This window comes from Sus scrofa, chromosome 3, assembly GCF_000003025.6.
Source record: "Sus scrofa isolate TJ Tabasco breed Duroc chromosome 3, Sscrofa11.1, whole genome shotgun sequence".
NCBI lineage: Eukaryota > Metazoa > Chordata > Mammalia > Artiodactyla > Suidae > Sus > Sus scrofa.
Window position 1 is genome coordinate 122,820,317 of NC_010445.4, and position 16,405 is coordinate 122,836,721.

General features: G+C 38.3%; 2 long non-coding RNA genes across 2 annotated transcripts in view; one reads left to right on the forward strand and one right to left on the reverse strand.

Moving 5' to 3' along the window:
* LOC106509005 overlaps window positions 1-16,405 on the forward strand; it is a 99,042-nt gene that overhangs the window by 62,339 nt on the left and 20,298 nt on the right. The window lies entirely within an intron of this gene.
* Window positions 1-16,405, reverse strand: part of LOC110260054 — a 104,116-nt gene that overhangs the window by 40,347 nt on the left and 47,364 nt on the right. Inside the window, exon 2 of the long non-coding RNA XR_002342841.1 lies at window positions 1,779-1,846. This is a non-coding gene — a long non-coding RNA (uncharacterized LOC110260054). The remainder of the gene's footprint in view (window positions 1-1,778; window positions 1,847-16,405) is intronic.

Consider the following 16,405-nt stretch of genomic DNA (forward strand, 5'->3'; position numbering starts at 1 on the left):
ATTCAAGTTTCAAGAAGTTTGGCGACTTGCCCCAGGTTACAGGGCTAGCCCCTGGAACTGCTCAGCTTGCAGTTCTGGGCTGACTTGAAAGGTCTCTCTCTTACTGCTCTAAGTAAGTTACCTTAGATATCTGTGGAAAATAATTTCTGGATGTTTCCTTCTGCTTAAGATTTTAAGAATATGACCAAAGGATTGCTTGGCACTTGTGAAGTTTTATCATATGATTCAGTTATTTCAGTGAACATAATATGGAGGCAGAGCTTAGCTGTGATCATCTATCCTTTGAGATTTGGATAAAATTGATGTTTACACTAAACTCTCACGTCCCATGTTTACTTCCTCCTTACCCATCCAGGAATAGAACACAATTCATGCTCTGAGCTCTCTTAGAGATGGTTGAATGTGTAAAATAGACTTCATTAAAAATTGGGGGGCCAGTGTTTGAGTTTTCATTTGTAGCAGTGCAAACAACATAAAATTAAATATTATGCATACTATAAAGCTAAATATATAAAATTGCAAGAACAACCGAGTAGCTACAGTGCATTATTCACAGTACAGAAGTAGAGTAAAAATCAAAGTTGTCCTTCATTTCATATATTTTATCTGTAATTTATGTCAGATGCTAGTCTTTCTGACACCTCACCACTTGAAAATCCTCTCTCTTGCTGTCTTTCTCAGGGCATTCACTTTCTCACCACCCAGCCATGCTCAGGCTCATCACTCTTCAGAAGTCTTTTCGCAGCTCAGAACCTCTCATTTTTTTAATAAAGATAATTTAGTTTTCTATTTTCTCTAAATAGCTTATGAACATACTCTCCAAAGCAAAAGGCCATTTACCTCTTTACTGATTTTTTAATAACCTGGCAAACCTGTAAGTACTTAAGTTTTATCTTTTCTTCTTGCCCTCTAAGTCTTCATCATTGCAGGCATGAAATTAACCATTTGCTTTCCTTACCATCCATATGCTAATCCCCCAAATATTCAAAGGGACAAGCTTCTACAATCAGATCTGGTTTCATATATCTTCTTTAAAATGTTCTCTTCCTGTTTTCACATTCTATACAGATACACCAACTCTATCATCAAATAACATTGTTACCAGTTTTCAAGAAGCTCCTCACTAAGGAGTAGAGGGAAACTCCTAGGAAGATTCTTTTTCACTTTACGCTGGGCGTCGTCCAGTTCTACAGACCCTATTGTATGCGTTCCATACTGTCCCTTCTCCACACTGGCCTGTGTTTATTTATGTACACTTTTTTGGATCGTTTGAAGAAAATCTTTAGTCTTTTTAAGTTTGTTGAGGATATCTGCATTACAGAATTGGGTGAACACTAGAATCTAGATAGAGCTGGATGGCTGAGTGCCAACTTGTGTCATGGTAACATACTAGCTGTGCAACACTGGACAAGCCTGTGACCTTTCAAAGCCTCCCTCTCCCTATGGTAAAACAGGGAAGCAAGTCATAATTAAGGATCACGGAGATTAAAACTGACATCATTCTGGAGTTCTCTTGTGGTGCAGTGAAATCCAGTGTTGTCACTGAAACAGCTTAGGTCATTGCTGTGGTGCAGGTTCAATCCCTGGCCTAGGAACTTCCACATGCTGAAGGTGTGTGTGGGGGGGGGAATCATTCTAGGAGGAGTATTTAACATGGTGCCTGGCATACAGAAAGTTCTCGACAAATGCCAGTTGCTAATCTCATTATTCTATTCTTCCCAAAAAGAATTGCGAATACTTGTCTTTAATTATTGATCGCTTTAGGAATAGAGTCTCACCTTTGCAAAGATTCCCATTCCTTCTTTGAATGCTCTGTGCTCCAACCTGCGGCTTATGTGTTCTGTGCCTAGAGAGAGATTTATTTTCTCTTAGACAGAGATGAACTCTATGCAGAAAATGGATGCCTTGACCCTTCTCATACAAAAATATTTAAATCAAAACATTCTCTTCCAAACTTTACTTGCCTACTTTAACTTTAGGTATATCTCTGGTGAATCATTTCTGCCTGGCATTGTGTCTGCTGTATTAATAAATATTATCCCGTTTTATAGAGGATGGACTGAAGCTCAGAGCAGTTGAGTCACATGTGTGAGGTAGCCAGGTAATTAGTGAATCCCTCCCCAGACCTTGATTCATAGAAGAGGGCAAAACATGTTTGTTCCTTGAATAAGTCATTCGGCGAATACTTATTGTGCAACGAAACAGTGATTAAATAAATGCATGCTCAGAGAAATTCTAAAATGGTAGCTCTGTGCCATTATTAGGCTGAAGGGTAACGCCTGTCCTTTTGCTTTCGGTAAAAACCTTTTATCCATCTGCGAAGCACTGTCAAGCCATTAGCAAGGAAACATGAAAAGGTACTCTGGTCAATCTTTGTGTGCCTTCCCCACCCCTCCTTATAACAGAAAAGTCCAAGGATGTTTTCCTCCTTGTACAGACAAAAACCACCACGAATTGTGTGCAATTCAGTGACAGGATGAGAACATTACCTAGAGTTTCCATCCTGGACCCGACATAAGACCCAAAGCAACCCTTACTGACTTCAGTTGGAAATACAGTCTTCCTCCAGAAAGGCTGAGGACTGCAGCAAAGGCTGAGACAGGCTCTACATCATTCCTCTTCAGAGGAGGTTCGGCACTTCGGAGCAATTCAGTTCAAGGCTCAGGAAGAAAGGGGACCTCTGAGGTCACCTCAGTGTGCCTCACCACAGGACCAAAGCAGAAGTTGCCACTTATCCAGTAAACAGGGCAGCCTGTCTGAGGAGGAGGCAGCTGGATTCCAGAGCTGAGATCCTAAAATTCCCGGATGATTCTCAGTTTGGCCTCTTCTTCCCATCACTGCTACTCAATCTTAGCTCAAGCCTTCCTATTTCTTCTCTAGACTCTGGCATCAGGCTAGCAGCTCTCTGTCTGGCCTATGGTCCCCATTCCACTCAATTACAATTGCCCAACATTCTTTTTAACTATAAATCTGGTCATGTTAATTCTCTGCTCAGGATTGCTTAACCCTTTGCATGGCCTTCACACACTAAAGGTTTTGGTCTCTGTATACTGATCCCATTTCATTTTCTTCCTCATATTTTATGTTCAACTAGTACTGACAGCTCTGTGCCTTTGCACGTGTGGGGTTTGTTTTTGTTTGTTTAGGACCTTGCCCTCTTCCCAAATGCATGCCTCTCCCCCTCCACTGGGCTAAGAGGCCGGTTTTCCCTGGTGAACTTTTTTTTTTAAGCTTTCTATTATTTTTTTTTTCCCACTGTATAGCAAGGGGATCAAGTTATGCTCCCCTCTCCAAAAGGGTGTTTTCTCTTTCAGTGAAATCATCACTGGAGGCTAAACACCAGTTCTGATATGGCTTAAATAGTTTTAAATTCAAATTAAAATCATTTCAAGCTTTAGTCTTTAATAGATGCCTGATGACAACATATCGGAGACAGTTTATATAATGGTTTAACACATGCTTTTTAATTGACTTACAATATTACGTTAGTTTCAGGTATACAACATAGTGATTCAATATTTTTATAGATTATAAACTGAAGTTATTATAAAATATCCACTATATTCCCTGTGCTGAATACCACATCCCTGTGACCTATCTTGCTTCTCTTCCTGCCCCTCTCCCTCCTGGTAAACACTAATTTGTCCTCTGTAAATTTGTTTTCGTTTTACTCATTTGTTTTGTTTTTTAGATTCCACATCTAAGTGAAAACAAATAACATTTGTCTTTGACTTTTTCACCAAGCATAATAGCCTCCAGGTCTATACTGGTCACAAATGGCAAGCTTTTATTCTTTTACATAGTTGAATAATATTCTTGTGTGTGTGTCTTTGTCTACCTATCTCACATCTTTTTTATCCATCCATTTACTGATGGGCACTTAGGTTGCCTCCATATCTTGGCTATTGTAAATAATGCAGTAAACATTGGGGTGAACTTACTTTTCAAATTAATGTTTAAATTTTCTTCAAATATATACCCAGGAATAGAATTGCTGGATCACATAATAGTTCAATTTTTAATTTTTTGAGGAATATCCATATTGTATTCTGTAGTGGCTGCACCAATTTATATTCTTATCAACAATGTACTATCATTCCCTTTTCTCCACATCCTCTCCAGCACTTGTTATTTACCTTTTTAACTGCTGTCATTCTGATGTGTGTGAGGTGGTATCACTGTGATTTTGATTTGCAATTCCCTGATGATTAGCGATGTTGAGCACCTTTTCATGTGCCTGTTGGCCATCTGTATGTCCTTTCAGAAAAATTACTATTTACTATTTATACCCTCTGCCATTTTTAATTAGGTTTTTATATATTTTGAATATTAAGCCCTTAACATACACATCATTTGCAAATATCTTCTCCCACTCAGTAGGATGTCTTTTTGTTACGATTTCCTTTGCAGTGAAAAAGCTTTTCAGTTTTATTAGGTCCCACTTGTTTATTTGTGCTTTTGTTGCCCCTGCCTGAGGAGGCAGATCCAAACCAAAGAAATATTTATAAGGTTTATGTCAAAGAGTATGTTGCCTGAGTTTTCCCTAGGAGTTTTATGGTTTCAGGTCTTATGCTTAACTTTTTAATCCATTTGAGTTTTTGTATATAGTATGAGAAAATGGTCTGGTTTCATTTCTTTATATGTAGCTGCCCAGTTTTTCCAACATCACTTATTGAAGAGCCTGCCTTTTCCCTATTGTATATTCTTGCCTCTTTTGTCATGGATTATTAATTTACTATATGTGTGGGTTTATTCCTAGACTATTCTGTTCCATTGACCTACGGGTCTTTATTTTTTTTGCTGCAAGTCCTATGCTGTTTGATTACTGCAGCTTTGTAGTATAGTTTAAAATCAGGAGTGTGATACCTCCAACTTTGCTTTTCTTTCTCAAGACTACTTTGGCTTACTTGGGGTCTTTTGTGGTTCCATACAAGTTTTAGGGTTACTTATTCTGTCAAAAATGCCATGGGTATGCCTTATGACAGGCAGTGCATGTATTTTGTAGACTGCTTTGGGTAGGATGAACATTAAAGCACTATCAATTCTTCCAGTCCCCAAACGATGGTATATATTTGCTTTTGTTTGTGTCTTCAATTTCTTTCATTAATGTCTTGTAATTCTCAAAGTTTAGGACTTTCACTTCCTTATTTAAATTTATGCATAGGTATTTTATTTTTGATGTGATGGGACTGTTTTCTTGACTTTGCTAATAGTTCATTATTAGTGCATAGAAATGCACAAACTTTATATTAATTGTAATTTACTGTTATCTATTCCAAAAATTTATTGCATTTATTCTAATAGTTTTTTGATGGAGTCTTTAGGTGGAGTCTCTATATATGATATCATATCATCTTCAAATAGTGATAGTTTTACGTCGTCTTCCATTTTGGATGCCTTTTATTCTTTTTTCTTGTCTGTTGTAGCTAGAACTTCCAATAAATATTAGCTATGGATTTGTCATAAATGGCCTTTATTATGTTGAGGTATTTTCCCTCTAAACTTTGAGAATTTTTACCATGAAAGGATGTTGAATTTTGTCAGATGCTTTTCTGCATCTATGGAGATAGTAATTTTTATCCTGTTTTGTTAATTTTGTGTAGCATCTTGATTGATTTGTAGATTTTAACCATTCTTCCAGCCTTGAGATCTCAGTTGGTCACAATGCATTATTTTTTAATGTATTGTTGAATTCAGTTTGCTAATATTTTGTTGAGGATTTTTGCATCTGTTACTGTCAGGGACATTTGCCTGTAATTTTCACTTTTTGTGGTGTCTTTGGTTTTGGTATCAGGGTAATGCTCGCCTTGTAGAACAAGTTTTGAAGTGTTCCTTTTTTTTTTTTTTTTTTTTTTTTGAATGGTTTGAGAACAGGTAGTAACTCTTTGTTAAGTGGTAGAATTCCCCTGTCAAGCTGTCTGATCCTGGACTCTTTCTTGTGGGAATTTTTGACTACTGATTCAATTTTATTACTAGTAATTGGCCTGTTCAGATTCTCCACTTCTTCCTGATTCAGTCTTGAATGATTATATGCTTTTAGTTATTTATACATTCTATCTAGGTTGTCCAAGTTGTTGACATATAACTGTTCATAGTATTGCCTTACCATTGTTTATATTTCTGTTGTATTTACTGTAATGTTTCCTCTTCCATTTATTTGAGCCCTTTTTCCTGATGAGTCTGGCTGATATTTATCAATTTTTTATTTTCAACAAATCAGCTCTTAGTTTCATTGATCTTTTCTAATATTTTTGTCTTTAATATTTTCAGCATCTATATTATTTCTGCTCTGATCTTTATTCCTTCCTTCCTTCTGCTAATCTTTGTTCTTTTTCTAATTCTTTTAGGTGGAAAGATAGGCTTTTTGAGATTTTGTTTCTTGAGGTAGGTCCATATTATTATAAATGTCCCTCTTATAACTGCTTTTGATGTGTCTCAGATTCTGGAAAGTTGTTTCTATTTTCATTAATCTCAAGGTATTTTTATTCTGGGTATAAAGTATTTTATTTAGTTATTACATGCATACATAGTATTTTTTTCACTGTTATTTCCCCAATACATTTTTTCTACAGTACAGCATGGTGAACCAGTCACACACACGTACACATTCTTTTTTCTCACATTATCATGCTCCATCATAAGTGACTAGACATAATTCCCAGTGCTACATAGCAGGGTTTCATTGCTAATCCATTCCAAAGGCAATAGTTTGCAGCTATTAACCCCAAGTTCCCAATCCACTCCACTCCCTCCCCCACAAGTCTATTCTCCAGACTTCAGGCAGTATTACAAAGCCAAAGTCATCAAGGTATTTTTTGATATCCTCTTTGATTTCTTCGTTGATTCATTGGCTTTTAGTAGCATGTTGTTTAGTCGCCATGTGTTTTTTTTTTTTTTTCCAGTTTTTGTCCTATAACTTTCCTAGCTTGATACCATTGTGTTCAGAAAAGTTGCTTGATACGATTTCAATTTATTGAGATTTTTTTTGTGTGTGTGGCTTAGCATATGGATCATGGAGAAAGTTCAACATGCACTTGAATGTGTGTATTCTGTTGCTTTTGGATGGATGTTCTGTAGATATCTATTAATTCCATCTGGTCTAATATGTCATTAAAGGCCACTGTTCCTTACTGATTTTCTGTCTGGCTAATCTATCCATTGATGTGAGTGGGGTATTAAAGTTCGCTGCTACTACTGTCAATCTCTCCCTTTATGTCTGATAATATTTGCCTTATATATTTAGTTGCTCCTGTATTAGATCATTTATGTGTGTGACTGTTATATCCTATTCTTGGATTGACTTAGCATTATATAACGCCTTTTTTTGGTCTTTTGTTGTAAACTTTATTTTAAAGTCTACTTTGTCTGATATGAATATTGCTACTCCAACTTTCTATTCATTTACATGGAAATCTTTTCCCATCTCTTCAACCTTCAGTTTGTGTGTTTTTAGCTGTGAAGTGACTCTCCTGTAGACAGAATTTGTATGGGTGTCAAGTTGTTTTTTTTTTTTTTAACCATTCAGCCCTTTGTCTTCCTACTGGAACATTTAGTCCATTTACTTTTAAATTGATTATTGATAGGTATGTACTTATTGCTATTTTGATACCTATTTTGGGTCATTACTTTTCCTTTTTAGTTTCTTACTCTGTGGTTTCATCATTTTCTTTAGTGTTAGGTTTTGGTTTCTTTATGTTTTGTGGTTACCATGAAATTAATACATATCAGTCTATATCCATATCTATCTACTAATAAGTATTTAATTTAAACACTTTCTAAAAGCTCTGCATTTTTACTCTCCCTCGTGTTTTATATTTTGGATGTTATATTTTACATCTTTAAGAGTATCCCTTAACTGTGTATTATAGTTATAAGTAACTTTACAATTTTTGTCTTTTAACCTTTATGCTAGTTTTTTAAATTATTGATCCACTGCCTATGCAACATATTTGCCTGTACCAGGGATATTCTTTCCCTTCATATATTTTCTTTATTCTTTTTATGGGATTGTCTTTGCTTAAAGACGACCTTTTAATATTTTCTTTTTAAAATTACTTTATTACATGTATAGCTGTACAACAATCATCACAACCAAATTTTATAGCATTTCAAACCCTCAGTGCATCCCCCCCAACCTGTCTCATTTGGAAACCGTAAGTTTTTCAAAGTCTGTGAGTCAGTATCTGTTCTGCAAAGAGGTTCATTGTGTCCTTTTAGATTCCACATGTAAGTGATAGCATTTGATGTTGGTGTCTCATTGTCTGACTGAGTTCTCTGAGCATAACAATTTCTAGGTCCATCCATGTTGCTGCAAATGCCATTATATTTCTCTCCTTTTAATGGCTAAGTAATATTCCACTGTGTATATGGACCACATCTTCTTTATCCACTCCTGTCTATAGACATTTAGGTTGTTTCCATGTCTTGGCTATTGCGTATAGTGCTTCAATGAACATTGGAGTATATGTATATCTTTTCGAGTCCTGGTTTTCTCTGGATAGATGCCCAGGAGTGGGATTGCTGGATCAAATGGTAGTTCTATTTTTAGTTTTCTAAGGAATCTCCATACAGCTTTCCACAGTGGTTGCACCAATTTACAATCCCACCAACAGTGTACTAGGGTTCCTTTTTCTCCACACCCTCTCCAGCAGTTAGTTTGTAGACTTTTTGATGATGTCCATTCTGGCTGGTGTAAGGTGGTACCTCATCATGGTTTTAATTTGCATTTCTCTAATAATGAGTGATGTTGAACATCTTTTCATGTGTTTCCTGGCCATCTGTATGTCTTCTTTGGAGAATCGTCTGTTTAGATCTTCTGCTCATTTTTTGATGGGGTTGTTTGTTTTTTTGGTATGGAGCAGTAGGTGTTTATAAATTTTGGAGATTAATCCCTTGTCAGGTGATTCATTTGCAAAATTTTCTCCCATTCTGTGGGTTGGGGAAGACCTTTTAATATTTTCTATAAGACTGGTTTAATGGGGATGAACTCTTATTTTTTGCTTATCTCAGAAACTCTCTTTTAATTCTGAATGAAAACCTTGCTGAGTAGAATATCTTTGATATTTTTCCCTTTCAGCACTTTAAATATATCATGTCACTTCCCTGTGGCCTGCAAAGTTTCTGCTGAAAAATAAGTTGGTAGACTTATGGGGGTTCCTTTGTATGTGGCCCTTTGTTTTCATACCTTTAGTTTTTCTAAGTTTTGGCATTTTAATTAGATAGGTCTTACTGGTAGGTCTCTTGTGTTCTTGACTCTCCATGATTTCTGGACCTGGATATCTATTTTCTTATTCAAGTTAGGGAACTTTCTTGGCCATTATTTCATCAAAAGTGTTTTCTGCCCCTTTCTATCTTCTCTTTCTGGGAACCCTATAATGCAAATGTTAGTATGCCTGATATTGTACCAGTGGTTCTTTGCACTATTCTTATTTTTTTTCTTTTTGCCCTTCTGATTACATGATTTCTACCATTCTATGCTCCAAGTTGTTTATGCATTCTTATGTATCACTAAATTGGGTACTGATCCCTTATACACTTTTTGTTATTGTAGTCTTCACCTTTGATTGGTTTTTGTACATTTTCTAATTCTTTGTTGAAGTTCTCCAGTGTTCTTCTATTCTTTTCCTAAGTTCAGTGAGCATTCGTATGACTATTGTCTTAAACTCTTTGTCAGGTAAATTATATATGTCGGTTTCACTAACTCTTTTTGAGGGTTTTATCTTCTTTTTGGTTTGAATGCATTCCATGTGTTCTCATTCTATTTGACTTTTTTTTTTTCCTATGAAATTAGGCAAAACAGTTACCTATCCTGGTCTTGAAGGAATGTCCTTATGCATGTAGTCTGCATGTTCTCAGTAGCTTTAGTGGGAGAGCTGAATATAAATTGAGCACAGGGTGAAGATTTTTCTGGGGTGTGCCAGGGCCACTGTCTTGAAGAGAATGGGGTGGGGTTTATAAGTGGAGCCCAGGTCAAGCTTGGACTTCTCCTAGGGTGTGCTGGTGACTTCTACATTGGTAGGGGTGGGACCAGAGCTGGAGGGGCCAGAAGGTGCAGTGAGGAAGGCTTGGCAGGCCAGCCAGATGACCAGGCACTTTTCAGTCTGCTACCTCTGCACTGGCAGTGGGAGAGAGTAGGTCTATGTGTGTGTGCCCTTTAAAAGCAGAATATCAATTTCCTAAAGGCCTCCAGTAAGCCTCACTGATTTTCAAAAACCAGCCAAGGGAACTCAGCAAGGGACCGCCAGCACTGGGACACCAATCCCTTGCTTTTTAGAGAGTATTTCTGAGCTTTTAGAAATACTGGGTTGCCTGATGCTAGTGTAGGTCCCAGTGAGGTTATATCACTTCTCCTATCAGTCTTAGTGTGTTTTATAACCTTGGTTGTAGAAGAGCTGTTTTTCTAGCCTTAAGGTTCTCTGAGAAAGAGTTGTTCTCTGATAGCTGTAGTTTTGGGGTATGTGTGCAAAGAGGTGGGCTCAGGGTCTTCCTGCTCTGCCATCTTTATCTCTCTCTACTTTCATGTTCAAGTCAGGCAAACTGGGTTCGAATTTCAATTCTGCCAATTACCAGTAGGTGCCCTTGAACAATTTTCCTGTTAATCAATTTTTCTTTCTTAACATACAGATTATTATTGTCATATCATGCATAAGTAACAAGTTACTTAAAACAGGAAAATATGTTGATGAATAAATATTACAAGTAATATATCAAATTTAAAAATACTTTGACTTTCTCAAACTCCAATTTCTGTTCTTTCATAGAATTTCCTTTTTTTCCCTTCTTTTTCTTTTTTCCTAGAATCTCAGAATTTACATGTGTGCAATGAATACCCATGCTAGGGTTATAGAAACAGGGAGGTGGAGATAAGCAGGTCATTTTAGCCCACCTAAAGGTGTTGTCCTAAGGTTGAAATGAATTAGCAAAGGTAAAGTGACTTATGCATAATTGGCCCTTAAGAAATGTTAGGTTGCCTTCTCCCTGTTTGTGAAAGTATGGGGAAACTTCCTTTTTTTGGAGCTTGTTTCTTTTCTTGGAAAAAGATTTAAAGTTAAGCTGAGTTAGGCAGAATAATGGCTACCCCCCAAATTTCCATATTATAATATTTGGAGCTGTGAATATTTTAGCTTAGAAGGCAAAGACAAAGTAAGGTAAAAGATAACAATTAATTAGGAGTTCCCATCGTGGCTCAGTGGTTAACAAATCTGACTAGGAACCATGAGGTTGCAGGTTCGGTCCCTGGCCTTGCTCATGGGGTTAAGGATCCGGCGTTGCCGTGAGCTGTGGTGTAGGGGACAGACACGGCTCGGATCCTGCATTGCTGTGGCTCTGGTGTAGGCCAGCAGCTGCAGCTCTGATTCAACCCCTAGCCTGGGAACCTCCATATGCTGAGGGAGCAGCTCAAGAAAAGTCAAAAAGACTGTTAATTAGATGACCTTAAAATAGACTAGTTATTCTGGATTATCCAGGTTGGGCTTGATGTAATCATCAGGGTCCTTAAAAGTGAGAAAGGGAGTGAAGGGGGTCAGAGAAGGGAATGTGACCACAGAATTAGGGTCAAAGAGAAACAATGTTGCTGGTTTTAAAGGTGGAGGAAGGGAGCCACCTTTAAATGTTTTTCTCTGACAAATACATCAAAGCTGTATATATCTACATGTGGAATGATTGTCACAGATATCTACTGAATGCTGTCCGAAGATCTCAGATTTCCAAAAGGGCAAGAAAACCTCCACTTAACTAGGAAGGACAAAAGAAAAAGGAAAAAAAAAGCATAAAGGAATTGGGATAGGATGGGACCAGTGCCCCTGGGAGGGAGCTGTGAAAGAGGAATGGTTACCACACACAGGGAAGTCCCCTCACTGGCAGAGAGACCAGCCAGAATATAGAGGGAGCTATGGAACCTTAGAAGTACAGCAACTGGTTTGTGGAGGGCAAACCGGAGAAAGAGCTGCAAGGTCATTTGGTGCCAGCCACCCCAGCCAGATACAATCAGTGAGGTGGACCGGGGCTGGACACTGAGGCTTGGGCTTTGGAGAGCAAATCAGGGGAGAGGACTGGGGTTGGCTGTGAGAAGACAACTTAAAGGAGCTAAGGTGGAGTGCATTGTATCCCAGGGAGACCAGGAAGAAGCCTGGACCTGCCAATGAGGCATGGCACTGTTGCTGGAGGGCATGAGAAGGGAAGGCAAGACCAAAGGAGGTGATGCTTTCTCCATGCATGGGCTTGCAAGCCACAGGGTGCCACTTGCCTGAGCTTCTGGGCCAGACTGTAGCTACCACAGTCATCCTGAACTTCAGAGGCAAGAGCAGACCACTCCCTCCACTGAGGGTCTCAAGAGCAGGCAACAATCACTGCTCCTTCCCTCTCAGGAAGGTGTGAGGCCCATGGCTGCTGCCACCCCCAGAGGGCCTGTGACTGATCAGTTACCCTTTTCCACCCCCTTCCAGGGAGCATGAACAGCTTGCTGTTCCCAAAGGGCATGTGACCTGCCTCTGACTCCCTGAGAGTTCACATAGGTCACTGCCCCTACTCCTCTTGAGGGGGTGGCAGTGGTCTGCAACCAGGCACTGACCACGGCCCATTGCCACTGCTGAGGTGCCCATAACTGGACACTGACCATTGCCTCTAAATCCCTAGGAACTTCCACAGCCTGCTGCTGCCACTGAGGTGTCCACAACCATGTGCCAACCTCTTCCCTTGCTCCCTTGGAAATGCGCATGGCCCACAGCCACCATTGAAGGGCTGGCAACCAGATGTCAACTGCTGGCTGCTTCCAGACTCCAGCAGGGGTTATGGAAGCCACTGCCACCTCCTGCATGGACTATATCCTTAATCACAGTCTGCATCTGGGTATGAATAACAACTGCTACCACTACCAAGAACTTTAGGACCAGGCACCAGCTACCACATCTGCACACCTACTTCTATGGGGATAACAGCCAGTACACACTGAGGAAGGAGACAATAGGCACCTATACTAAAAACAGCCCTGTAATGAGGAGGAAGAGCTGAAATCTCTCCTCCCAACTGTGTGAATCAGATTTACTCCTCTGCTGCCAGCCTTATAAATTCAGTACTGATGGAACATCTGAAGGGACAGTAAGTGCTCCTGTACCTGAGACAGGTCTGGATTTAGCTGTAGGCTTTGTGGGCACATACACAAGAGGGTCAAACCAAACTAGAGTCTTAGCTACTTCAATAAACCCCACAACAGATCCAGGGACATGAATACTAAAATCTTGAGTCCTGACCTCAGTGGATGTACAACTGTGACCTAGTGAAAACAATCCCCAAGAAACAGAGGGGATGATTACAGACATACCTACAGTTACGGTGGGGCAAGAGCAGCACCAACAGTGTACTGCAGGCCCACACAAGGAGGAAAACATGACACAACAGAGCACACTTACAGGTGAACAGCTCCAGCAGAGGAATACTCGATGGCTCTTTTCACAGTGGGAATGATACAAATGCACCTACCTTGTGCTACAGATCAGAACCACAGCTCAGAAACAGATTTGGGGGCTCTTACTCCAACTAGAGAGCAGCTCCTGCTTCTTACAGGGCAGTGACAACCACAGAGCAAACAGGAGGCTCTGCTCTATATCCAGCACAAGCTCTGGTAGGCACAACATCAAGCACACCTCCTATCAAGAGGATAAGGGCCGACATATGCTGAGAAAAGAGATGACAGGCTGCCTAAAGTCATAATGAGCTGATAGGCACCTCTGAACACATCCTTTAACATGGCCCTGACCACCAGAGGGATAAGACCCAGCTCCATTCATCAGTGGGAAGGCACAAGTTTCTCCAACTAAGAAGCTTGCACACGCCCCTAGGTCAACCCTACCCACCAGAGGGCAAACACCAGAAATAAGAACAGTTAAAACCCTGCAGCCTGCAGAAAGGAAACCACAAGGACAGAAAGTTAGATAAAATGTAACAGCAGAGACATATGTTTCAGACAAAAGAACAAGACAAAAACTCACAAAAACAAATAAATGAAGAGGAAATAGGTAATCTGCCCAAAAAAGAATTCAAAGTAATACTAGTAAAGATGATCCAAGATCTTGGGAAGACTAGATACACAGACCGAGATGCTATAAGAAATATTTAACAAATTTGGAAAATTGAAAGAGCACACAAAGATGAATAATATATCTGAAAGGAAAAATACACTGGAAGAAATCAAAAGCAGAATAACTGAGGCAGAAGAATTATTGAGGTGGAAGAAAGTAGTCAAAATCACTGCCACAGAAAAGAATAAAGAGGACAGTTTAAAAAAACCTCTGTGACAACCTCAAACATAACAATATTCAGATCATATGGGTCCCAGCAGGAGAGGAGTGAGGAAGGGGCTGAGAAAATATTTGAAGACATCAAGTAGAGGAAGCATAGAAAATATCATACATGACAAGGAGAAACATGTCAAGATAAATAGTAATCAAACTGACAAAAGCTAAATACAAAGAAAAAAATATTAAAAGCCACAAGGGAAAAACAACAAATAACATACAAGGGAACCCCCATAAGGTTATGAGCTGATTTCTCAGAGAAACTCTACAAGATAGAAGGTAGTAGCAAAATATTTTCAAAGTGATGATAGGGGAAAATCTTCAACCAAGAATACTCTACCCAGCAAGACTCTCATTCAGATTTGATGGATGTATCAAAAGCTTTACAGACAAGAGAAAGCTAAAATAATTAACCATCATCAAACCAGCTGTACAAAAAATGCTAAAGGAAATTTTCTAGGCTGAAAGAAAGAAAGAAAAGACCACAACTAGAAACAAGAAAATTATAAAAGGGAAAACTCACCAGTAAGGGTAAACATAAAAATAGGAAATCATCCAGAGACAAATACAATATCAAAGCCAGCAATCAGGAGCAGAGGAAAGAGAGAATGCAGAATATGGGAAAAAGCATTTGATATTAAAAGACCAGCAACATAAAACAATTTTGTGTATACATAGAGGATGCTATATCAAACCTCGTGGAAACAACAAAACAAAAAAACTGCAATCTACACACTTAAAAAAAGAAAAAGCAATTCAAATACAATACTAAAAGTAGTCATCAAGTCACAAGAGAAAAAACAATAGTCATCAAGTCACAAGAGAAAAGAACAAAACAGGGAGGAAGTAAAAAGTCCAACAATAACAAACCCGAAACAATTAAGAAAATGACAAGAAGTATATACATATTGCTAATTATCTTAAATGTAAATGGACTAAATGCTCCAACCAAAAGACATAGACTTGCTAAATGGATACAAAAACAAGACCCATACATATTCTGTATCCAAGAGATACAGAATTCTTTGGACCTCGGGACATATACAGACTGAAAGTGATGGGATTGAACAAGATATTCCAATGAAAGTGATGGGACTGAACAAGATATTCCAATGTAAATGGAAATCAAAAGAAAGCTGGAGTAGCAATTCTTATATAAGACAAAATAGACTTAAATATAAATTGAGTGTTACAAGAGACAAGGATACTACTTAATGATCAAGGGATCAATCCAAGAAGAGCTATAAAAATCAATATCTATAGGTATATGTATACACATCCAATATAGGAGCACCTCAATATATAAGGCAACCACCAGTGGCCGTAAAAGGAGAACGTGACAGCAACACAATGAAACATAGGCCTTAAATGACATAATAGACCAGAAAGACTTAAGTGATACGCATAGAACATTTCATATAAAAGCAGTGTAAAACACTTTCTTCTCGAGTGCACACAGAACATTCTCTAAGATAGATCACATTATGGGCCACAAATAAAGCCCCAGTAAATTTAAGAAAATTGAAATCATATAAAGTATTTTGTCTGACCACAACACTAAAAATCTTTAGTGATTTGAGACTAGAAATCAATCACAAGAAAAAAAATTCAAACAATAGAAACATATGGAGGCTAAACGATATGCTACTAAACAACCAATTGAACACTGAAGAAATCAAAGAAGAAATAACAAAATACCCAGAGACAAATGACCACAAAGATACAACAGTCCAAAACCTATGGAATACAGCAAAGCAGTTCTCAGAGCAAAGTTTAGAGCAATACAATTTCACCTCAGGAAACAAGAAAAATCCCAAATAAACATTTTAACCTTACAACTAAAGCAACTTGGGAAAGAAGAACAAACAAAACACAAAGTTAGCAGAAGAGAAGAAATCATAAAAGTTAAATAAAGACAGAGACACAGGAAACAATAGAAAAGATTAAACTAAAAGCTCGTTCTTTGAAAAGATTAACAAAATTGATAAAACTTCAGCCAGACTCATCAAAAAAAAAAAAAAAAAGGAGCGCTCAAATCAATACAATTTGAAATGAAAAAGGAGAAATTACACAGGACACCTCAGCAGTACAAAGCATCTTAAGAGATCACTACA